The 26,686-nt window shown below is 38.5% G+C and overlaps 1 protein-coding gene across 1 annotated transcript in view; it reads right to left on the reverse strand.

The window, feature by feature from the left end:
* Nucleotides 1-26,686, reverse strand: part of NCKAP5 (NCK associated protein 5) — a 570,133-nt gene that overhangs the window by 8,305 nt on the left and 535,142 nt on the right. The gene's annotated exons all lie outside the window — the stretch shown is intronic.

Here is a 26,686-nt window from a genome sequence, read left to right on the forward strand (position 1 = left end):
GGTGGAAGCAGAACATCAAATACAGGAGACAGTATGGTTAATTCTGGGCTTCTGGTTAAAGCTGAAGGTGTGATTCCCCTCCCCCCTCCCCCATCCCTTTTTTGGTGAGTAAATCTTGGGCACTGGGAAGATGGAGTCAGGGTAGAGTTATGTGTTAAGCTCTTGTTGTGGGAATGGGGAGGAGGCACTTTAATCCAGGGTCTCTTAGTTGAAGATTGGTACACATGGCAAAGTCTGTGTTAAGTGAAATTTGCTGGGGGCAAGCCAACCTCAAGGGGAAAGAAGCAGCTAAAGCCATTTCTCTTTTCTCGGAGGCACTAGTTAATCTCTTCTTTAATGCCATCTCTTACTGTATTCCTGGAGGAGCTACTTTCTGGATGAGACATAAAAATAGAGAGAATGACCTTTGGTGAACACTAGAGACACCCTAGCCTTTTCTCAAGAATTGTGGTGTTAACCCCATTAACCTGGTCAAATTCCAACCTGGATAATTACTTTCTCCCAGTGCTCGGTTCCTGCTATTACCTCAACTGGACACATTACTCTTCACTTGCCCTTCTGAAAAATTAATGTGACGCATCGGTAATAGAGAGCCACTCTCTCCATCCAAACGCGCTGGGAGATGCAATTTGGCACTTGGGGGCACTCTCCGTTTCTTTACTGGGGTCCTGAAGATTTTTCAGTATCTCTAGGGCAAACTGATTTTATTAGGTGAAAGAGTAATTTTCAGTTGAGATGTGCTTTTATGACTGTATTATTAACTATATTGCTGTCTTTTACCACGATCAATGACTTCTGATGACCTCTGCTGGAACCCCTGAACCCAGAGGGGAGAAAAATGAGCTTACTTTTTTGGGGAAAAAAAAAGCAAGCAGAGAGAATGTCAGCAGCTTAGGGTGGCTAGAAAATAATATATCTTGTGGAAAAGGAAAGAATTCAGCTCAGAGATAAACAATGGCAGCAAAGGACATTTAAAGACTAGATTAAAATGACAGCAGGAAAGAGAAGCCATTTTATCAAAGAGATGGGAAATGTTCCCATTTATGGAAAATGGGGAATATGAGGTCAGGCTCTTCTATGGGAAGAGAATCATCAACTTTGCTTATGGCAGAGAAAGGCATTTGGGAAGAGAAAAGGCATGCAATTATAAGTTTTGGTAAATTATTTTTTGCATTTTATTTTATTATTAGTTTCAAGCTCACAGTACATTGGTTAGACATTTCTATAGTTTATGAAACGATCCTCCCAATTACTCTGTCTTCCCTCTGGCTCTACACCTAGCCATTACATTACTGCTGACTGCATTCCCTAAGCCATGCTCCCCATCCCGTGACCATCTGTCAACTAATTTGTACTTTTTTAAGCCTTCATCCCTTTCTCTCAGCCCTCCACTCCCCTCCCCTCTAGCCATCATGAGATTATCTTCTATATTTGTGGGTCTTTGATTAGTTAGTTCTTTTTTGTTTCTTAGATTCCGTATATAAGTGAAATCATATGGTATTTAGCTTTCTCTGTCTGACTTATTTCACTCAGCATAATAATCTCTAGGTCCATCCATGTCTTTGCAAGTAGTAGGATTTCTTTCTTTCTTTCTTTCTTTCTTTCTATCTTTCTTTCTTTTTTATGACTGAGTGATATTCCATTGTATATATGAACCATAACTTCTTTATCCAGTCATCTGTTGGTGGGCATTTAGGTTGCTTCCATATCTTGGCTATTGTGAATAGTGCTGCCATGAACATAGGGGTGCATAGATCTTTATAAATTATTGCTTTGGTTTTCTTTGGATAAATATACGGAAGCACAATTGCTGGATAAAAAGGTAGATCCATTTTTAATTTTTTGAGGAACCTCTAGACTGTTTTCCAATTTGCAATCCCACCAACAGTGTATGAGGGTTCCCTTTATTCCACATCTTTGCTAACACTTGCTGTTTGGTGAAATTTTTTATATGAAGATGCAAGGTATATGTTTTTGATTTCTGTAAACTCTGATGTTAGTGCCATAACTTGAAATGTCTTTTGAAAACTTGTATTTTTTGACTGTTGTTTTCCAGGGTAGTGGATGGATCCACAAATCTAATTTAAAATGTAGGTTGATCACCTTAAGTAATGCATCAAATGTGGTCAATATTGGTCAATTTCTCCAGAAGTAAAATATGCATTGTTTTATAGTGACCTAGAATTGGGAAAACAAGCCAGCTCATTGACATTGGCTTGTATAAATAGCTTAATTAAATTGAATATGCTTATTTGTGTTGTTAGATTTCTTTTCTTCTTCCAGCATGATAATATTAACTAAAGTTTCATCCAGGAATGAGATTTGAACAGGTTCTGGGCTGGGAATTTCTAAATCTGTGCAATTTAATGTCAAGTTAATGGCTGTGTCTGATGAGAGCAAAAACATCAAGGTTTTCTGCCTTTAATTTATAGGCACTAGTATATACAAAAACTATATATACACTACTCATTTAACTTAAAATATTATTAGCCAGTTTTCTTTGATTAACCTTTCCATCATTTCATGTCTTAAATATGATGCCTATCTGGCCAGTAAGCTGGGCCATGTCTGGTCAGTGTATTTGTAGCTTACAAAGCCTGTGAACTTGGCCAGAGGAAAATACAACAGGAAGGGACCATCTGTGTATTTTAGCGTCATATAGCTACATTTTGAAGTGATAGGTTTTTGTTCACTCCTACAAGAAAAAATAAAATAAACTTTCTGGGGCATCAGACGAGCGTAAAAAATGTTATGCTATATTTTTTTTTTTTTTCATGGAAGTTCTCCTTCCAAAGGAACATCTCCAATACCATCATGATGGTAAACATCATAAAAGTGTAACTGAAAGTGAAAAGTTTTATTATAAAGTATACTGTGAGTGCCTAAGCCAGGGAGAAACATCCTATGTTACTCATTAACTTATAAATAATGAGGTAGCCTGGAATTCTAACAGAATTTGGTAGACCATTTGGGAACCACAGTGCCCTATGACACCCACTGTTAGGCACTTTACAACAGAGATAGAATCAAATGGAACTGCAAGCTAAGGTTCATCTGGAAACACATTGGTATTTGTGGATGTAAGAATTCTCACTCATGTTTAAGCTATTCATCTCCTTATGCAACTCCTACTTCAGTTGTCAGGCTCGTCAGCCTTTGCTTTGGATTAAGTTATGTCCCAAGGATATTTGACATACTGAATCCCGAGATCCAGGGTGACTCAGAAGTGGCACCAATTTATTGATCTTTGTGCTGAAGAGAACATTCCTTGGTGGGAATTGTTCTAAAGATTTAGAAACATCAAGCTTTATATTCTGTGTTGCAGAATTGTTCTAAAGATTTAGAAACATCAAGCTTTATATTCTGTGTTGCAGAATATTATATTCACAGTGGCAATGTAAGATACTCCTATTCCTTGTTACCCAGTAAGCACCGGGAGTATCCTAGAATGGAAAGATGTGCTAGGTGGGAACATTCCAATGGGAGTCTGCTTTCATTCTGGATTCCAGCCCTTGCTCAGCCACAACATGACAGTGACAATCATTATTTCAACTCTGTACCCAGATTTTAATGAATATGTAAAGATTGCTTATGCTGCTCCTGCCACATTATTTATTCATTCAACAGAAATTTATTGAGTACCTACTATATATATATAAAATAGTATTCTGGACACTGGAATACAGTGGTATAGGAGAAAAAGCTACTACTCACATGGAATTACACGTTAAGGATTCTTTAATATAATGCCAGTATAGAACAAAGTTTTAGGTCTATTAGAAGATGAATTACTGAGAACTGAATTAGAATAGCCTATCTAGCCTACTGTTTTATCTGATAAAGGCATCTAGAACATAAATATGTTAAACTCAAAGTTGTGGATGTGCCCCTTTATCCAAATCCTATTTTTAAAATAACCCCATAAACTTGCTTAGCTTCTTTTTTGGTCGATAACATCATTCAGGAGAATGTTTTTTATAGGTTAACTAATTACTATTTACAGTCACCTTTCTTAACCTTTGTGGGCCTAGTTATCTCCCTAAATTCAACATGCTTACATTGGGATTCCTTCTCTTTTCTCTAATACGTATTGCTGTCAATGGTAACCAAGTTTTAGAACATGATCCTTTTCTAAGTTATTCAGAGTTGCTGGTTCTGTTTCTATAATAGCGTATCCACTGGGATCTTTCTCTCTATGAATTCCTAGCCTAATTGGCCAAATTATCCACTTGACCCTGAACTTATATCCATTCTATTACATAAGCTCTTTTTGTTTTTATGTCTCACTTCTCGATTAGATTACATATTTCTTGAGGCCATGGACTAGATGTTATTCTGCTTTCTCAGATTCTGAAACTATGTCTTGTAGCTCTTAGAGTTGATATCCATTGCACATCAATAAATATAGTCACTATTAGATCTATTTTCACTACATCATCTCCTTTAGAGCTCAAAGACTCGACTGTTTTCTATGTCTGCTTTTCCATCATAAAGAGATGTATAAAATAAGATCATTTTAGACTTTCACCCAACCTGTGATGACATAGCTGCTTTCCAGCCCCTAGACGTACTAACAGTGGTATAGTGTCTGGGATTCTGGGTTAGCGCCAAGAACCAGGGCGACCTTTGGATTAAGGGATGTCTAACTATTATTTACTTTGGCAGAAGCAATTTTCTCTCTAAGCAGAGATATGTGGACTCACAGACCATGTCTATCCTGGTCAGGCAGCTCTGCTCTGAATCATCTAGAGCTTTCTGTGGCACCTCCAGGTGGGCTTGGCCAGCAATTGGGTGAGGCAGCAGCTGCCATTGCTTCCTGCAAATCCAAGAGCAAGAGCCCAAACAGTAAGCTTCTCATGGGTGCAATGTTATTGAAAAGAGCAGGCCCATACCAGATGGTACAAACATAGGCTCTACCATTTTCTTAAATGCTTCCTGCAGCAGCAAGTGTTGCCTCATCTGGTCTGAACCAGTCCCAGGCAATTTGTTCAAATTCAGGTTCCTATCTCCTTAAAACAGGGGGAACTTGATGATATCAGTGAGACTGTTAATATGACAATTATTGACATGATTAGGGCCAGCAACAAGACTGACTATTCAGGTGATAAACCCCCAAATGGTACTGGATGTATCAAATCAAGAAATTCAACTATAGGGTGATTAAATGATAGTTGCCTTAGTACAAAATTCTAGGCAGCATGAAGATGATGCTTATTCTCTCTCCATTGCCTGTAATATATTCAGTTGGCAAACCGACTCTTGCATTGTAAAAGGTATTCTCTTTGTGAACCACCAAGGCTGGCTTAACACTGCTTTATGAGGTTTAAGTCAGCCATCCGCTACAATTAAAATAAACTTTATTTTTGTCTCACATGCACAGAACAATTTAATTTTTAAATTAATGTAAGAGTGAAAGGCGCGTTGCTCCAAGTGAAATATGTCTGCCCCACACTACTGTGTAAACACAATTCGATTGCTATATGAAGTAAAATGGATCAAAAAAATCAATAGTTAATTGTGTAACCCAGAGTCTTTCATTTCAGATATAATCTGCAGAGAAGGTCCAGGGGATGTTTGCTTTTGATTTTCTTAAAATATTATTTAAAACCTTTCTGTTAGGCAGAACAGTTCACAAGGTCTTTATATTATTTCCATTAGTTATTTGGCTTGTGATTAGTCAAAGTCATACTGATCACTCAGCCTCTCCAGTTTTCATTTTAAAATTCAGTATCTTTATCAGTCAAGCTGCCCCATTCTGGGTATCTGGCTTGCTCTAATGCCCAACAAACTTAATTGCAAAAGTAACCCAACATAATAAATAGGTGTCTCAGTACCAGACATGGATGCATTAGTTGTATTATAAACTGTCTTTTGGTCTAGTTCATGATAATATCCATAGTAGTTAAGCAGTCACCCCCCGCCGTCGGTAAAATATATCATGCTGTGAAGATGCGTGATTTTGTGTGACATGACAAGAACATGTGGAGTCGGGTCGAGTCTGTATGAATGAATATACTATCTGTTTCAACATTCCAAAAGGGAACAGAGGGAGGGGGTACGGCTTGAATAGAACTCCTCCCCCCCTCAAAAAAAAAATCTTCCAATCTCATTAGCTCAGATAGATGAGAAGGGAAGGAGGGCAGGCGGGCATCTTTTGCAAAGGGACTAGTACAATAACACCCAAAAGACCATGGGGTAACAGATGGTCCGCCTTGACCCTTGTTATATTATAGCAGAGCTAAAAATGTAATGCTTGAACTTCTTTTCCCTTTAAAGTTAATCCTTGCTCTCTCTTACATATTGTTAGAAGCCTTCATCCATTTTGAGGATTGAAGGCAAAATAATTCTTGAAATAATGAATCATTTTTCTTCTACCAGCTTGTCCAAAAATCCTCTGATTATTTTGCCATTGCAGACAATGACCTTCTCAAAGGAGGCCTATCAAATGCTCAAGATAAATAATGAGAGAGTCTCTTTCTCCTGCCTCAAGGAAAATATTGTGCAAAGAAAAAATGTTTGTGAAAGCGTCAATATGTTCATCCAGGAAGGACACTAGCATGCTCTAAGTGAAATGGAGCAGCTCGTGTTTATGTGTGGATAGCCACTCCATTCAACAGGACTCCAGGCAGTGTGTCCTTGGAGGGACCTTGGGGGTGGCACCTAAGCCCTTCCTGCAATAACATTGAAAACAAATGTTTTGCTGGTGACAGGCAGAGCACATTTTAAACCTCTTATCTTGTGAGCAACTAAAGAAAAGGAAGCTCTGGTTAAATACCAGTTTCCAACAATCTAGAAAAACATGGTTCTGATTTACTATAACCAGGAGCTAAGATTAATCATAATGAATTTCCTCCTTCCTCCCGCATCCCCACTTTCCCACCAAGCAGCAAATATTCAGAAGGTAAAAAGAGCCTTTCTCGTACTCCCCGTGGAAGCAAGGTCTTACAAACTAGGTAGAGAGCTGCAGTTGAAATATCACCTTTCCCATGAATAAAGTACGTTGGGAGTACGGGGGGTGTAAGACCATCTTTTCAAGGCAAAGTTCATCTGTCCATCCATCTTTTTATGGCTCTTGTACTTAAGTCTCTGCTGATAGTTGAAGACACAGACTTTAACTTCAAGAGTATGTACAAGATCCTTCCCATGCACTCCCCTCCCTTTCAGTCTCCTTCTCATCTTTGTTGAAACTCTTCCCTTTCCCCACAGATGGTTAGTAGATGGCCTGGTTAGAACCAAAAGAAGAAAACTCATGGCCTTGGGGCACTGGGATGGTTCTGACATAAGCACAAATGCATGGATGGCATGAGTGGGTAGTGGGGGTGGTGGTGAAATCAAGGGCACATGTCCAGTTGAGAGGGGCAGCTACTGCTTATGAAGCAAACATCTATGTAGCACTTGTTATTGCCCTAAGTACTGGACAGAACTCTATAAGGCAGGTGCTATTATTCACACATGAGGAGAAAAAGGAGAAGCTAAGTACCCTACGCAAGGCCCCACAGCTGGGAGGAGCCAGGCAGAGCCAGGATTCAAATCTAGGAGTCCAGCTACAGAGCTTCCCCCTCTCATTCACTACTTCTCCTGCCTGAGTGCCAGCTGAGTTTTGTCCTGTGCGGCTGTGGGCTCGGTGTTGCCAGACCTCTGATTTTTTAAGAGAAATGGAATCTGGAAATCGTAAATGAAATCTCCCAATGTTTATTTTACAGGAAACGTGTAGGTCACACAAAACCCATCTGCAATTAATTTGTGACTCTTTCATAGTACGGCCTATCAAAATGTAGTGGTGGGCTGCCTGAAGTACTGGCAACATGGGAATGATCTCACACCTACCCACTCTGGGGCAAGTGCCTTTTAAACAGACAGTAAATACCTCACAATGCTTCTACATTCCCTGCCTCTCCTCTCAAAACAAAAGCAAACAAACAAACAAAAAACAACCTCAAACAAACAAAACTTCAAAAGCCATTCTTTAAGGATTAGGAAGAGCAGGTGACAGAACTTTCTGATGTTTGTAAACTCACAGGCAACACTTGGGTCACTGCCTGGTCTGCCACCACCTAAACAAAGTAGGTAAATGAAAAATGCTTTTGTTTTTAATCATAGATGAATTTTCTACTCTTTCTTTGGCTAGAATGGGTCGGAAGGCCATGTCTACTTCCTTTTGATCATCATCAGCAAACCACAAACTTTAGGATATTTTTCCGGAAGCGGGTGTTAAGTTACCAACATTGGTTTTAAATGGGTCTTTCTTCCCTGAGAGCTTTTCAATATATTCACATGTAGATAAGAAGTAATCAAATCAAAACAAAACAAAAATAACCAAAACATAGTTTCACAATGAAGACACTGTGAATTTCCACAGGCTTGCAGTGTTCTTGTCCCTGCCTAGCATACCATTTCCTTCTATAGTTTTTTAATGCGATGGATTTAGGTTGATATCTAGGAATATGGCAGATCCAGTAGTTAGCATTTTTTTAGTGTCAAAACGAAAACCAGTCATAAAATGGAAAGACGTTCAAATATATAAGGTCCTCTGTGGAAAGGGGAAGGAGAATGGGATGCAGAGAAAGAAAGTTCTTTTTTTGCCAGGAAGGCTCCAGAAATCAATGGGCTCAACTAAGCAGTATCTGACAGCAATTTGGGGGCAAGGGTAACAAAGCAATCAAAAAAAGCCACCAGGATACAAATGACCTAGGGCCTTAAAGATAAAATTGAAACTGCTCAGCAAAACCTTGAAAACAAGTCAGTAAGTATGCAGATAGTGCATTAGTTAGCCAGCCTGCTAAAGATAGCAACAGGCTGAATTTTGAGCCCAGACAGGCAGTTAGTGTCTCCGAGTTCTGGCTCGCATATCTTCCTCTCTCTAGAATGTCCTCCCCGTCTTTCAGGCTGTCCAGTACTCATTCATCTCTGCAAACTCGGGTGGACAAAAATCTCTTACGAGTCTTTTTTTGACCAGTTAACTTGACCATGGCCCCTTTCGTTCTCTCTTCTTCCCTATGCAGACTGCTGTCACGGCACCAGCGAGCTTTTGCTCTGTCTATTGGTGGCCATGGCTCAGTCCCTCACATGAATACTATGTATCTTTGCAGCCCTAGTGCCCAGAACATGCCTAACACATAGAAGGTCCATAAAGGTTAGTGAAATAAAGGGAAGATGCTAATTATATTTCTTACTTACTGTCCATCTTTTCCTTCTTCTGTAACTTTTCTTTATCTTTAACCTTTTTAACATCCTTTACTGTCATTGAAAGTAATTGAGTTCCAAGGACAGGATGCTGTACTGTCTGGTAGGGACTATTCGTTTATTTCCTGAGGGGTGGTTGATGATCTAATCACCCAGAAGACATTTAAGTTTCCTTTATTTAGAAAGTGAAGATAATAATTTCCCAAGTAAACAGAAAAATAGATTTAGATTTTCAAAAAAATTTGACCAACGTACGACTTTCAAGGAGCATTTCCAGTGCCAGAAACCAAGCTCCTTGCTACAATCGGCAGCACCACAGATTACAAGGATAGAGATTCAAACACATGCAATAAGTGAGAATTGTATCATCTAGCAATGGAAAGACTGAATATGTCATTGAGGCTTTTTAAACATCTAAGTAGTTTTATGTGAAGGAAAAAAAAAACAACTTCATTGTGCACAAAGTAAAATGGGGAATTGCCTTAGAATGAAGGTTTGAGACTATTAGGATAAATTTAAAGGATATTGGACGTCCTTAAAAAATACAAGAAAGTTTTGAGATGTCCCCAGATACAGGACAAGCAAAGCTTTAGGGTCACCTCAGGAGATACGCAATGTAGCAGAAACAGACCAAGGTAACGATTTTTCACACATCAGAACTGACACCAGCTACAGTAGTGAGTGTGAAAGGGGAGGGAGGGAGGATAATTATCTTTTCTTCAATTCTATGAAAACCTAGAGTTTCAGTTAGTTAAATGTGAGTGGGCTGGTGTTTCTCTCTGGCTAGATTCAGTGCCTGTGTTTTCTCTCTCATGTATATCTATAGTTCTCTTAAGTGACGGGGAAAAAAAAATAATAAAACTTTTTCTTAAGTCACAGTTAAAGAAGTTACTGACAAACTGCCTCTTAAATATGCCTGTTGGATGATATCAAAGGATTATTTAAAATCATAAAACTAATCCAAAGGCTGCTCCTAAAATGACTAGCAAACTTCATAGAGGAATCTCTGTAAAAAGACATTTAAGTTCAGGCCTGCTAAGCATGGATGTGCCTCCCCCCACTCCCCTCCACCTCAGTGTACCCCTGGCCCCCACCACACACCCTTCTGATGCTTTCAGGGGCTGGTACAGAAATGTCATTTTAAGCAAGGGGAAAAAAAGGAAGAATCACCCCTCACAAAAATGTTTATTGCATTTTGGTCTCTTGGTCAGAGCCAATAAAGATCTCTTGCTGTGAGCCAGCTAGAAAAGAAATGTGGTGAAGGATGTTACACGTTATGGGGTCTCAACGTGATTAGCGATTAGTGCTGGTAGCTTCAGTCGCTTGGGAATAGCAATCAGAGTTTCTCTCCTGCAGCTCCAAAAGACTACAAAACACCACTGGCTCCCATCCCATATGATGATGGGATATTAACTGAAAATCTAATTAATCTGTGAATGAATTATGGCCTAAGAAATATACTGTTTTATAATAAATTTTAAGTGAGTCCCTAACAGAAGATAAGATGAAGAAAAAACTAAAATTATAAGATGTTGGTACATTCTGTTCACTATGACTGATGATTTTAAGGAGGATAATTTTATAATCCATCACATTTTTGTCATTTCAAAAATCATGCCTCTGAATGTATGCTGTAAATTAATTTAAAAATTTACATATTTATTAAAAATCGTATTGAAAACAGCAGGAAGTGAGCCTCATTTGAATAATAAAATAACTTGTTATTCCACTGGAGATAAAAACAAAAAAATTAAAAGATTTTCATTTTGAGGTAATAATCACATAAATTGCTATCTGAATTAGTTAAACCAAAAATTTATATTCACTGGAGGCATCAACAGAGTATTAAAGATAATCCCCCAAATTCTCATTCTGGGGAGATGAAACAGGTTTTACGTGTAAAAGCCACAGGAAGACAAACAGGGAGGTGAGGACCAGGGCTCTTGGCATGCCAGGTGTGTATGTTGGAAGCAGGGCTATAACCTCCCCTGGAGGAAGTGCAGACAGGAGAACCCACGGCCTGGTTCTTGAGTGAAGGAGCACTTGACTTCATTTCAAAAGCCTCTTTCCAAATTGATCCTTGACTTAACTTCGCAAAACCTATTTGGCTGAATTTTCCATCCAAAACGTAAAGCCTGCCTGAGGTACAGAACATCTCAGATATCTGCAGTAGCCTTGGCTGCTGCGGGGCTGGTGAGCAGCAGGGGCTGACTCCAGAGCAGGCAGGGAAATAATGGGAAGGGTATGGGGTTGTAATTTGAGGGCGATGTCACACTACATCTGAGTGAACACAACATTCACTGTAGATTAACCTCATAATAGACGGTCGGCTCAAAGAGCTGGCCCCAAGATATAAACTGCCCGGATTCATCTACAGAAAGATGAAAGGGACAAAGGGAACAAAGTTGGAGTGAGTCACCACGTGTACTCACTAGTATAATGGATTATCCATGGGGCTAAGCTGGCACAAGGAGATGTTCCTTGGGAGAGGAGGGGGAAGGAGAATACCTGTTTTCCATGAACGTACTTTATAATTATGACCTTTTTTTCTTCCACAGGGATTCATGATAGGCTGCTACCATTATCTTTAAGGAAACAACAACGACCCCTTTACGAAGTACTACAGGTGACGGCTCACTCACATGGCCCTCACTATACAAGTGCATTGCTTCACTGCAGACACGGCTAACACGTGGCACTCATGTGGCAACTGCCTCTTCCCATGCCCATAGCAGGCACTGCCTACCAGTCTCCAAAATCTGCCTCCCCTGAACGTGGATACAGCCTCAGAATCCTTTTTAATACAGTAATTCTGCTCATTGAATGTCCTTAGCATTTGAAAGGAAGGCTATTTAGCATCTCTGCTTAGTGTGCATGTGCATGTATATATATATTCACTGGCCATACATGTAGACAGATTATAAAAAAGTGTATACTAATGTATATACTAAATATATACACACATGCATATTTATATTACATATCAGAGTAATTATATCTTAATGGGGTAAGTATATCTCTTAGTATATATGGTTAACATGAGATATATTAATATCTTAGTGTATAGAAACTTGAATTTATCTTTGACTCCTCTCCTTCATACCCCACGTCCACCAGTCTTCTGATATATTGCCTGTTCGTTCTCAGATGCATTCCTCTCCTTTTCCCTGCTATGCTCTGCATCGTAAGGAACTACATTTCCTAGCCTCCCTCTTTCTTTGGCTTTTAGGGAGGTTCAGCCAGTGGAAGGCAATGTCCTAAGCCTGGATGGCGGGGAGAGGGAGAAAACAAAGCATTTCTTCCCTTCTCTGTGAGCAGTGCTGTTTGTTCCTGGCAGCAGCTCTTTCTTCTCTGTGGCTCCGTCTCCTCTGTCTCTTGCCAGATAGCCCCTCCCACTCATGGTTCTAGCTCCCATTGGATGGCCCAGCTCCTGGGCTTTAAGGACACCTTCTGCTATTGTCCCTCCATCCCAAGGGAATGAGTGTCACTTCCCGCTCCTGCTAATCTCTGGATTGCCGGAATGTCCCATTTAGCTTCAGCGACTCCATTATATGGGTAAGTAATTCCCTATATTACATTCCTTTTGTAGAAAGACCTAGAATGGTTCCCATTTCATGCTAGACCCTGACCAACACAATCATCAAATTTTGTTTGCTCTACTTTTAAAACATTATCCTAAATCCAGTCATTCTCAACCATTTGTTTTCTGCTACTATGTTAGGCCAAGACACCATCATCTCTTGCCCAGATGACCGCAGTGGTTTCCTAAGTGGTCTTGGCACTTCCGCTCTTGCCTCTGGATAGCCTAACCTCCAAAAGGCCGCCACAGCATTTCTTAAAAACTGTAAATTATGTCATGTCACTTCCCTGTTCAAAGTTTTCCAGTGGTTTCCCTTTGCCGAGAATGAAACCTAAAGTTATTGCCACAGCTTCTAGGGTCTGATGTGATTGGCTCCCAGATTCTTCTTCACCCTAATTTCCTTCTCCATCTCTCTGCTCCAGTCACAATGGTGTGGAGACACACCAAGCATGATCCTACTTCAGAACTGTTGCACTTGCTGTACTCTCTGCCAATATGCTCCTCCTTCAGTCAGATTTCAGTGTTTCGCTTTATTCAAACCTCTTCAAATGTCTCCTCTTCAGAGAGATCTTATCCAGTCTGTCTGAAGCAATACCCTCGCTATTTCTTATTCGGTTAACCTGCTTGATTTTTAATCATCTATATCACTACTTGAAATTAATTACATTTTGTGTGTTTATTATCTGTTCTCTTATTAAAATGTAAAATCCATTACAGAAGGGACTTTGTCTTTTTTTTTTTACTTGCTTTATCTGCATTGCCTAGAATGTTACCTATTAAATAGTATGAATTCTATAAATATTCTTGAATCAATGAATAATAGGTGAGGAACCTATATCACACTGTGAAAAAGCAGTGACATGAAGAAATAATTAGTTGTATTATTAAAATAAGTACAAACATATAAATGCTCTTCTAATTAAATCAATATACATGTTCAGAATGTAAACCTGCTGCAAATCAGGGTATTGCTTGGTAGTTAAAACACAAGCTAAGTTAATGAGTGGACTGTGATCAGAGAGAAAGTCCGCATGATATTATTCTTCCCCATTGCACATCCCTGCCATCCCTCTTCAGTACCTATGATTGGTGCACTAGCAAGTGATGTGGCAATATTTTAAAGTTTGCATGTGTCAAAGGGAACCAGATAGTTTGTGAATAAAGTCCTTTGGTTTGCTTGTTTTAATTTGATTAGATAGAAAAATATATCTGTGATGTCTAAGGTTATTGGCTACCAACTTCTTCTGGCCAGATATTACAGCTAGGAATGACCATTTGTCTAAAGGATATGATATGAGCTCTTTGGATTCAAAGAGCTCAGTAGGTCAAAGCTGATTTCTCCCTAATGAAGTCAAAAGTCTTATTAATTCCTCTACCCTATCATCTTTAGTTTTTTTGGCTTTGAGTACTCTTGTGGGATGAACTGTGTCTCCTAAAAATATGTTTAAGTCCTAGACTTTGATAGTTATGAATGTGGCTTTATTTGGAAAAAAAGTCTTAGCAGATATAATTAAGATGTAAGGTGGAACAGGGTAGTCCTCAATCCAATATGACTGGTGTTTTTACAAGAAGAGGAGAAGAGGTATGAAGACAGAAATACACGGAGGAAAGGAGATGTGAAGGGAGATACACATGCAGGGGAGTATGCCATATGAAGACAGAGATTCACACAGAGGGATGGCAGCCATGCGATGACACAGACAGAGACTGGTGGTGTGCAGATGCATGCCAAAGAACACCAAAGATTATCAGCAAACATGAGCAGCTAGGAGAGGATGTATGGCCCTGCTGACATCCTGGTTTCAGACGTCCAGCCTCCAGAACTGTGAAAATAAACATCTTTTGTTTTAAGGCTCCCAGTTAGGGTACTTCGTTACCTTATGGCAACCCTAGGAGACTAACACAAGTGCTTTCTAAATACATATCCTCAACAGGAGCCATTTTCAGACACTAAAATTCCTGGTTTTATACATGTATACTTATGAGTCTTTTTTAACTGACAGAAGGTAGGCAGCTTTTTATTTTTTCTGGCTTGTTTTTCTTTATTAGACTTAAAAATGGGTTGCTGAAAATAAAAACATAACTCTGCTATGCGAAACTATGAAAGTATGATTAATTATGTAAAATATTAAAAATACTTCGTTTGAAAAGGAAAACTAATCAGAAAGGAAATGAAGTTCATTTAGAGTATCAGGGAACGACAGAATGCAACATTTCATGGGACTTTCTTTTGATGCACACATTAGCTCTCTGACTGTGCTAATGTGTTAGTCACACTGTTCCCCTTGTTGGCTCACTCCATGAGTGGTGGAAAATTGTAATCAACATTTCCTTGCAAATGTGTACTTGGCCCAACACTCTTTAAAGTTTTAGTCTCAAGGTTTTTTTTAAAGAAATTCAATGGAATTGTCTCTTAAAATTTGAAAACGCTGGATTCAGGCCCAGGATTCTACTCCCAGCTAGAATTCCTCTCTACAATGTGCTAAAGGAATACACCTGGAGGGCTGTAACTATCAATGGCTCAACTTCCTTCACTTGTTTAGGGATGATAACCAAATAAGTGAGTTATAAACCAAGTTAAACTCATGCCAACTGAGAGGCCATATGGTTATAATAAACAGATTTAACCAACTCATTTGAAAGCTCTTCCTAAAATCAAGTAAAATATGAATTGGCTCTTTATGAAGTCCATGTTGTGTCACAGAAGAGGTTGGTCCAAAAATTTGAGTCAAGAATGAGCTCAGGTGTTATCCCTCCATTTCCACCACGGTCCTCAATAAAGTTGTGCACCCACATGGGTCATGTCTATACTTTTGGTGAAAAAAGAAGTCTCTTCTTGGAACAGAAAAGCCATTTGTTATTTTCTTGGTAAAGGGCAAAACACTTCAGAATGAACAACAGCATCTTTGCCTTGAGAGATCTGCTGAGAGTGACACCCGGTTCAGTGATGGGAAAACAATCTGGGTGAATGGAAATGTCAGAGCCAATGGTGGCCTTATGAGAGGAGTGACTTTTTGATCCTGAAGCTGCCTTTTTTTCTTTGCTTGATTCCTGGCCATGGCTCCCACTCTGTGCTCTTACATAATCTCTAAATAAATGACAGCTCATGACAAATTCTCAATGGAAGTGCTTCTTTTAAGAGGAATGTACCAGTTTTAATTCTATTGGTTTCTTACTATGACTTTTGGTGCATTAGGTGGGAATGAATTAAAAAAAAAAAAGGAAGCCATAGAGATTCAGAACCTTATAATAAAAAATAATTGCACCTGCACTGGAAAGAAGATACAAGAATACTTTTGCCATCCCTGTTACTTCCAGCTTGGCTACCACCAGGAACATTTGTGTTTTCTTCATTTGACTCTTTTAACCTTTTACCAACCATATAGTTTTACATCTTCCCTGTTGAACAGCTGTTTTTCAGTTCTTTTAACTCTAAAAACCTTTAAAAGCATATCATTTCAGAGATGTATATCATTCTTCCGAGCTTTGTTATATTTCTTTTTCTATTGAAGATTACATGTGTTTCAAGATACCACCTACAATAGCACTTAACTGTCCTGTGACTATTTTGGCTTCACCCAACCCAAAGATAACAAATCCTGGTCTGTTTTAAAAATCCAGCTTTCAGTATAATTAGTTTCAACAAACATGAAGGTACATATATTTATTTTTAAAGTAGCAAATATTTATTTATATGGACATCGTCTGAGCAAATCAAATACATCGCCTTTCTATGTATGTATGAGTCCATGATGACTCCACAAAAGGGCAGATTTCATGGCTTTTATTTTTCAGTTAGTGAATACAGATTTCCCTACTCACTGGTCGATCCATTCTATAGCATCGAGTCCTGCTTATGAATAGGAGCTCAATACCTACAAAATGCTTTCTAGCATTGAGGTGTTTCCATTTTTGTGAGCAGTTAATGCTATTATTTTTATTAAAAGCTAATTGGCCTGTGTGGAGATAGCGATTATATTACCATTATTGAATGGTTCCCGTGTTCAAGGCATGGTAGATGCCGCATATATGTCATCTCCTTTAAATTCCCACAACTTTATGGATTCTCTTATGCTCATTATAAAGGTGAGAAAACAGGTTCAGCAAAGCTAAGGAGTTTCAGTAGAGACAGAAAGTGCTTTCTAATTCCAGAGTTCATAGTCTTTTTATCAGGATCACTAGCAGAAAGTTTAATCATGTATATTCACTGGCCATAAATGTACATAGACTTAAAAAAACTCTCAGAATTAGAGGAAGAAAAATCAAAACTAAGGAGAAATTCTCCTGAACTCATAGTTCCCAACTCTTTAAAATGATCGCATTAACCCTCAGAAGTGAGGACATACCAGAGTAATTAAAAGAAGGCAAATAGATTCCAGGATGGCCAAAGGTCTCACGTTCCATGCCTCTAACAATGGTCCCTTAAAGAGTGTACCTTGGAGGAGTTGGTTCTTGGGGTTGCCTGTCACAATGTGCTCCGAGGATATATGAAGGTCAATTCAGGATAAGCACTGTGACAAGTGTCACTTGCATTTATGTTACACTTTGGATATTTTGTGTATTTAAATTACAAAGTTGTAACTTAGAAACTGTCCAAATCCTCTTTGTCATTCTTCGTTATTAGGAATGCTGAACCCTCTGAGATGTCAGATTATATTTTCTGTTCTGAAAACTTATAGGTTTCTCGAGACGTGAAAATAATGCTAGGAGCACTAATAGAAATAGAAAGAAAAATGCCATTTGTTTTCTCTTCATCCTCTATGACCTTTTAGAGGCTTCTATGGGTCAGCTTAAGGTACCATCTTTTTTTCCATGTCCTGAAGGAAGCTAAGTGTACATACAATGACATTTTTCATTTTGACATAGTTGTTCTATTTTCCAGGCTGTCAAAAACTGGGAGATGACTTTCATTTAAATATAAGTCAAAACCCTTTGGGAAAGTAAAAGAACTCAAGAAATAAGAGAAATTTCCAAGTCAACAGGAGAAAAGGAGAGTCTTTTTGGTTTTCAAATTAGTTGTTAGGGAAAACGTTTTTCTTCCCACCAAACTTTCACTTTTCTTTCTTTAAAATAGATTAATCATAGCTGTGTAGGTCTAGTTGTCAGCCTGCTTGTTAAAATGTGGAAAATATGAACAGTGGCTTCAAACTTTCATGAGTAAACTGTCACTTTGTGTTTTTTATTAGCCTGTATTTCAAACCCCACATTGCAGGATCTCACTACTCCTTCTGAGCCTTTCACTGGTAAGAATATGCTAATGGGCTATGCAGACCATGTCTTCATGAACTGACAATACAATTCCACTGGACAAAACAGCTTTCGACTGTAATTCAGTCTTATGGAAGTCTTTTGTCAGCCAATCTGATAAGTTTTGGAGTTCACACATTTTAGGACCTCATCATACCCAGATACCTGCTTATCTTTTCCTTCTAAAAAAGACCAAATTTGTTCTTTTTCTTTTCCACTTGTCTTTTAAAATTTATATTTATCTTAAAAAAATCAAAATAGCCCATTGTAAAATTAGACAACCTGCTTTGGTCTTCAAAATAACTCTTTAGAGCACAAAAGGCAGACATCTTTGGCAGACCTGGGTATGAATACGGACCATGTGACTTTGGACGAGTTATTGAACTTTTCTAAGATTCAGTTTTATTAGATTTAGGATAAGGAATATTATGGTGTAGCTTGAAAGCAGTATTTCTCAATGTGTGATTCCCCAGATTAGCAGCACCTAGGAACTAGTTAGATATGCAAATTCTCAGGCCCCACTCCAGACTCACAGAATCAGAAACGTTGGAGGTAGGTCCAGAAATCTGTGTATTAGCAAGCCTCTATGTAATTTTGACACACACTCAAGTTTGAGAACCACTGCTGTAAAGATTAGCCATAATATATACAAAAGACTTGCCTGCTACATTTTAGAAGTTCAAGAAATAGCAACTATTCTCTTTCTGTTATTATGCCCATTATGCAAAAGAAGAAACTTAATCACAGAGCCAAGTGTTAAAAAGCTGGAAAGAGCACCCAGGTCTTCGAACTAAGCAGAGTGGCAGAGGCAGCCCACTCCTCCACTCTGCACTCTCTTTGTAAAATGTAGGAGACAGTTATATAGACATTGGTTATAAGTCCTGAAAGTGTAGGTGGAGATTACAGGTCTTCTGGACATAATACAATAATACTAACCCAACTTCCTGTTGGGGCCAGATGATAAGATACAGTCTTTCTCCTGATGAGAACTACTTTAGAAATTCCAAAATCACAAATTATGATCTGTTTAGAATTACTCAGTTTTAGAAGTAGAAGTATTTTTAGCGATGATCCATTTACGCTTTCAAATAGTGCTTTTCAGAGACCAGTGGATCTCCTTTTTGGCTGTACATTAGAATCTCCTGGAGGGCTTTTAAAAATGTTCTAATGGGAACACCCAACCCAGAGGTTCTGGTTTAATTGGTCTAGAATTTAGTTAGTTAAAAGCTCCTTAGGTAGGGTTTCCATATAAAACACAGGACAACAGGTAAACTTGGACACCTAGGTAAATATGAAACAATTATTTCATTGTTTATCTGAAATTTAATTTAACTGGGAGTTCTGTATTTTTATTTGTTAAATACAGCAACTGTATCAAAGGATTCTAAGGTCTACCTAGGGTTGAGAAACACTCTTACAGGGTTTCCACTGAAAAACTACAGGTGCCACTACAGTGACCTGGGAGAGCAGGGTGCCATTTGTGCCCATTGAACCTCCTTTAAAAAAAATAGTTTTAGATTACGAATATTTCGTAAAGTTTTAAATTTACATTATAAAACTTTATATTTTTATCTGTTTTATGTATTCGGTCTCTGTAATGTTTTGCTTGAAAAAAGTTTTTCTTATGACTAAAAAAAGTTCCCAAACCTCGAGTCTAATGTCTTTTTTCCAGATGAAAAAACTTAAGACCCAGAGAAGATGGCTCTTCACTAAGCTCTCATCTCTCATAGCTAATCAATTGCAAAACTAAACTGTTCCATCAGCTGCTGCTGCAGGGTTCCCTTTCATTTATCTGGGCTACAGTTCAGGAAGAGGAGGTGCTTTAATCCTATTCTAAAAGTGCTGGACAAACGTTTAGCAAATTCCTAAAGTTTTGCCAGACACTGTGCTAGGTGCTGGGCACAGAGATTAAGATGCGGTTTCAGCTCTCAAGGAGCTGATGCAGGAAGAGAAACAAAATAGTGTTGCTGTCTGTAGAAAAAAAAACGCCACCTTTTTCTATGGCTTGTTCTTTCTGTAACTTGACTACATTCAAAGTACCTTTCTTTTATCCCAAAGATAAAAATGGTGAGGTTAGAGGACAGCACTGGGTTTCCCAGAGGCAACTGAAGGAAACCTGGGATCTAACCTAAATTTCTGTGTTGAAACTTAAAGGAATGAAGACTATACTATAACCAATGATATGGGGATGACTGTACTTTGTGCTGTGGTGCAATTCACAATGGCTACATCCGTCAGACTTTTTGACAAATGACCTTGAATATTCTCCAATTAAGTGAACTGAATAGAATTTAACAGTTGCAGGGAATAAAAGAATGTGTCTTTCCATTTTAGGAATAAATTTACTCCCATCCAGATGAAGGTGGGTAATCATTAACAGTATTTCTGGGCCATACAAGAAAATTAAATATAAATAGGCATCGGATGGAGCGGAGGTAATACACTCTCCAAGGACCTCCCAGCCCTGTCAATCTGGCAGAGTTTGTGATGGGCAATTAGGAACAACAGCTGCTCCCTGACGCCACTCTTAGATGCCAAGAACCAAGAAACTAAAGGAAACTCCAGACTCTTCTCTCCCTCCCAGGTGATGAGAAGACATTTTACGTGATCAGTTGGCCTCGGAGAAAGAGGTGGAAGAAGCAAGACTAACAAGCCATAAACAGGTCAACCTTGAGGGGCAAGAGAGCTCCAGAGATACAATTATCTTCCCCTAAGAGTTTGGACTGAATCCAAACAGTCCCCAAGACTCATACAATGTGGGGAAACTGTAGTCTTTTCACACCATTTACAGAACACTTATTGATTTCTTGGTCTTGGCATTTTCTGTTTTTCATCATCAAATCTTCCTACCACCACCATCACCAACTGAAGTGTCTTCTCCATATCCTTAAGTTTCATTATGGAGGTTACCTTTAGCTCCCTAAGCCTTCCCATTACTTCCTTCCAAGATCACTATGGGTCTAAGAATATCAGGGTAGGAATCTCTGAGTTACAGAGTGATTTCTAGGATTTATAATCTGAGTCTGTTACCATTCGAGGATAAAAGGTATTCATAATTACTAAATTTCCCACGAAGTTGTGAAAAATTTTAAAATTGACATCCTCAAATATATATCCAAACAAACACTGTTATTTTCAATATAGTCATGTTGGCATATATAAACTTATTCATGTAATTCATTTTGGAATTTTTCCTTTTGAAATTGTTTTCAGAATCAGTTTATGCTACATTTAGATAAATATGAATATGGGTCTCTCATCTATCCACAATTTCATGTGCCACTGCTGACTAATTTATCAAGGCAATGGGTTGAGTGAAATGATACTAAAAGTGTTCCAAGTACCAGTTTAACAAAGAATATAATACTGACACCTTTTATAAAGAATTATTTCTAAATCCTTTGAAATTGAATTCTTGGGACTTCTATATTTCTAGAGTTAATATTAAGAATTTATTTTTCTGACTTCAATAAATTGTTAAATGTCTTCAAAGTTTTAATACACTTATGCATATTTCTAAAAAATTTTTTAAAAGAATCAATTTTTAGCCTCATGAGTTCATAGTCACATTTTGATTTAATCAAAAATAGTATTGTTGCCTGGATTTACCAGATTTGCTTCTGAATGACATTGGGCTAATTTCAAAAGCCAAATTCACCCCCAGTGGATAAAAATATACTCTCCTTAAGAGAGTATGGACACCATACTAAAAAAACAGGCTGTATTTTCCTCCTCAGTCAATTGAAATGAATAGATATGAAAGACGAAATCATTGATTGAGTCACTCATTCATTTATTCAACAAATATTTTTTGAGCACTTATTTTGTGTAAACACTGTGATAGGTTTTAGAAATACCAAGATAAATAAAACTCAAGGGTTTTCCAGCAAAGATGGTAGAGTAGCTAAACATTGTGTTTGCCTCCTTTCTTAACCACATCTAAATTACAAATAAACTACAGAATAGTTATTATTGGGAGTCGCCTGGAGTCTGGCTGACCAGAAGTCCTACAACTGGGGATACACAGAAGAGGCTACCTCAAGACTGGTAGGAGGGTAGAGATGTGAAATGGGCTGGTCCCAAACCTGAGTGTGGCGGTTGTGAATTGGGAGGGATATCTCAGCTGCGGAGGTCCCCCTGGAAGAACAAGAGGTCCCAGTCCCACAGTGGGCACCCTAACCAAGGGTTCCAGTGCTGGGAAGAGAAGATTCCACAATCTCTGGCTGTGAAAATCAGCGGAGACTGTGGCCGAGTGAGATGAAGAACTGAGGGAGTCACAGACATTCCTCTTAAAGGGTCCACGCAAACTGACTTGTTGACGGACTCATTCACTCAGCTCCAGCACTGAGGCAGCAGCTTGAAAGGCACCAGGGACATATGGAGAGAAAGTGAATTGTCTGGCTTTAGGGCAAGGGCTGGAGGGGCAGTTTTCTCCCAGACAGAAGTACTGGCAGACAGCATTGTTCCTTTGTTGAGCCCTCCCCTGCCTAGCTTGTAGACCCAAGTGGCCACCATATCTGAGTTTCCATCAACATAGCTAACATTAGTCACCCATCCAGGTGATTCTCTGAGACTCAAACCCTCCCAATGTACAGGCCCACTCAGGCCACTTCCAGTGGCTTTTCCATACAAACAGCGTTTCTTGCCTCATGCTGTGAACTTTCCTAAAATTTCTCAAAGGTTCACAAACTTAAGCAGCATCTGGCCTCTGCATGCCCCTTAGTTCTTGCTGGTCAGCACGTGCACAACAGCTCCTCCACTGGTCAGAGTCAGTCACCACGACCAATCAGAATGAGGGTAAATCTCTCCTATCAACATACCAACAGCAACCAAGACTCAACTACAACAAGAGGGTACACAAAACCCATACAAGGAACAAATCTGGAGCACCAGGCTCAGGCGACCAGTGAAGACTGTGCCACTGGGCCCCACAGCACACCTACTACAGAAGGCCACTCTACTAAGACTGGGAGACATAGCAACGTTACCTAATACTTAGAAACACAAGTAGGCAGCCAAAATGAGAAGACAAAGAAACATGTCTCAAATGAAAGAATAGAACAAAGCTCCAGAAAAAGAACTATATGGAGACAAGTAATCAACCAGACGCAGAGTTCAAAACATTTGATATAAGGATGCCTAATGATCTTAGGGGAAGAATAGATGAACTCGGTGAGAACTTCAACAAAAAAATAGGAAAGAAAACATAGGAGATAGAAAACATAAAAATGAACCAGTCAGAAATGAATAACATAAAAACTAAAATGAAGAATACCTTAGGAAGAATTAATAATAGATTAGATAAAGCAGAAGATTTAGGAGATAAAGTATCTGAAAATATCAAATCAGAACAGCAACAAGAAAAAAGAATCCAAAAAAAAAATGAGGATAGTTTAAGGGCCTCTGGGACAGCATCAAGCATTTGCATCATAGGGACACAAGAAGAAGAGTTCAAGAAATTGAAAACCTATTTGAAGAAATAATGACAGAAAACTTCCCTGATCTAGTGAAGGAAATAGACATACAAGCCCAGGAAGAGCAGTGAGTCTCAAACAAGATAAACCCAAAGAGGCCTACACCAAGACACATCATAATTAAAATGCCAAAAGTTAAAGACAAAGAGAGAATCTTAAAAGCAGCAAGAGAAAAACAGTTACCTACAAGGGAGGTCCCATGAGACTGTCAGTTGATTTCTCAATAGAAACTTTGTAGGCCAGAAGAGATTGGCAGAAAATATTCAAAGTGACGAAAAGCAAGGATCTACAACCAAGATTACTGAACCCAGCAAAGCTATCATTTAGAATTGAAGGACAAATAAAGAGTTTCCCAGACAAGAAAAAGCTAAAGGAGTTCATCATCACCAAGCCAGTATTACAGGAAATGTTAGAGGGATTTCCTTAAGAAGAAGAAAAAAGAAAAAAATTAAAAATATGAATACTAAAATGGCAACAAATATATATCTAGCAACAATTACTTTAAATGTAAATGTATTAAATGCTTCGATCAAAAAATAGGGTGGCTGAATGGATAAGAAAACAAGACCCTTACATATGATGCCTATAAGAGAATCACTTCAAATCGAAAAACGTACACAGACTGAAAGTAAATGGATGAAAAAAAATGTTTCATGGAAATGGAAACAAAAGATAAAAAGCTGGGGTGCAATACTTATACCTGACAAAATAGACTTTTAAGCAAAGGCTATAACGAGAGAGAAAGAAGTACCCAGTAATCCCACTTCTGGTTATACATCTGAAGAAACTCGAAACACTACTTTGAAGGGACATGTGAATCCATATGTTCACTGCAGCATTATTTACAGTAGCCAGGATATGGAAGTTACCTGGGTGTCCATCAATGGATGAACGGATAAAGAAGAGGTATACATACACAATGGAATATTACTCAGACATAAAAAAGAATGAAATCTTGCCATCTGCAACAACATGGGTGGACCATGAGTGGAGTAAGTCAGACAGAGAAAGACAAATGTCATATGTAGAGTCTAGAGAACAGGATAAAGAAACAAACAACAGAAACAGGTTCACAGTACAGAGAGCATTTTGATGGTTGTCAGATTGTGGAGAGAGGGAATGGGTGAAGGAGGAGGGGATTAAGAGGTATAAATTGGTAATTATAAAATAGTCATGGGGATGTAGAGTATAGCATAGGGAATATAGTCAATAGTATTGTCATAACTATGTATAGTGTCAGATGAGTACTGGATTTATCAGAGTGATCACTTCATAAGTCATATAGATGTCTAATCACTATGTGGTACACCTGAAACTAATATAACGTTGTATGTCAACTATAATTAAAAAAAAAATAAAAATACAAAAAATGAAAAAAATAAAATGCAAGGAACCAAGATAAATAAAATATGAGGAGATAAGCTTTATGATTAATATCTTTTCCAGTTATACAATTCTTTATTTATATATGTTTTAAAAGTTCATAGTCTTTAAATCTTTAATAGTATTTTGAGCAAATTTACCATTCCTGACAAAAATGAATAATTCCCTGACACTCATTTGGATGTCTAAGTTCTGATGTGCTAGTTAAAAAAAAAAGGTTATTATTTAAAGTCACCTCTTATTCATATGTGGTCACATGTGTGGCAAACACAGTTAGCTGTCACCCAATATCTATTATCTTACTTTCTCTTTTAACATTTGAACCCTCTGAGGTTTAGTTGGGTTCCTGGCCTTCTAGCTACAGACCACATTTTATAGGTGCTCTTACATCTAGATGTGGCTACATGACTAAATTCTGACCAACAGAACTTGAGTGAAGTGATATATGTGTATCTTCCAGGTCATATCCATAAAATGGAGAGCTCTGTCCTTCATTTCTTCTTTTTCTCTTCTGGGGAGCTAGAATATGGATGAGGTACTGGTGAGTCAGTTTGGGCTATGAGGATAAAAATTACACCCCAGAAGCTGTTGAAGTAACAAAGAAGTGTAAAATAAGTACCTGGATGACCTTAGGAAACAATGTCAGCCAGGAATCATCTTCCTATCTCTGGACTATGACTGAGAGGAAAAGAGGCTTCTATTTTGATTTGAGTTATTGTGTTTTGGGCACTAGCCTAAGGCTAGCCTATATTCCAAATAATACATCAGGGCAGACACATTTCAAGTCAACTGTCTTTTCGCTCTTTGTATGAAAATAAATTAAATCCTTTCTTTTAACTCTGTTCTACACTCAGTAATTCAGATATAGCCTACGCTTGCTTTTTCAAGAACTTTTGCATCATGAGTGGTAAGACTATCCCCACTTTGGTCTCTACATCTCCTCAGGAGCTGTATTCTCCCACTGGCCTCCATAACACCATTGGCAAGAGAGAGATGGCAGGCTTAGTGCAAAAATTACTTCTGATAAGAATGCCCCACTCTTGAACTCCACTCATCAATGGCAGAATTAAAGAGGGGGCTCTCAAATCTTCAGGCTTCTAGAAGGACAACTCTCCCCATTCTCCTGGCTTCTCTCTAATATCTTTAGTCTTGCCATTATCGTTTTCCTTGAGATCTCAGGATTAATTTCATTAAGCCCCATATATGTGATTACATCAGTAACCACAAGAAACTTAGGACTCTGGGGCCATTCATCATCCCTTAGACTCTCATCTTCATTTAGTCTATATTTTTACCACTTTGTAGAATCTATCTCCCACCCCTCCCCTTTCTCTGTGTTCTTGAGACTCAAGGTCAGTGAACAGAAAAATTTCCTATATATCCTTAAACTCTTCGGAATCTGCACTTCACCTTCTAGTTTTAACTGAAATCTGACTGTCCTCTGGGCAAATGGCTTCCCATGGAGCCCTCTAAAGTGTTGGTCATTTTCTCTCCTATACCCTGGAAGTAGAGTAGGTATACTTTTTTACCTCCTTGTTGCCCTAGGACTGAAATTCATGTCATCTGACTGCCATCTACTTCTTGTCCTTGTTAGAATCACCTATGGATCTCCTGGTCATTCTCTCTAATATCTTGAAGATTTTAGCTTATAGTTTACTGTCATACTCTCCAGTACAACTCTTGATGATTTCAATGTCCATGTAGATGATCCTTTGAACACTCTGGATATTATTTCTCTTCTACAGATCTTGTCTCCTACTCACTCCCACCACCATCAACTGTAACATCTCCAGAACTTCAATTTCAAACTTCCCGCTCT

The sequence above is a fragment of the Pteropus alecto genome, unplaced genomic scaffold (assembly GCF_000325575.1).
Source record: "Pteropus alecto unplaced genomic scaffold, ASM32557v1 scaffold3, whole genome shotgun sequence".
NCBI classification, from domain to species: Eukaryota; Metazoa; Chordata; class Mammalia; order Chiroptera; family Pteropodidae; genus Pteropus; species Pteropus alecto.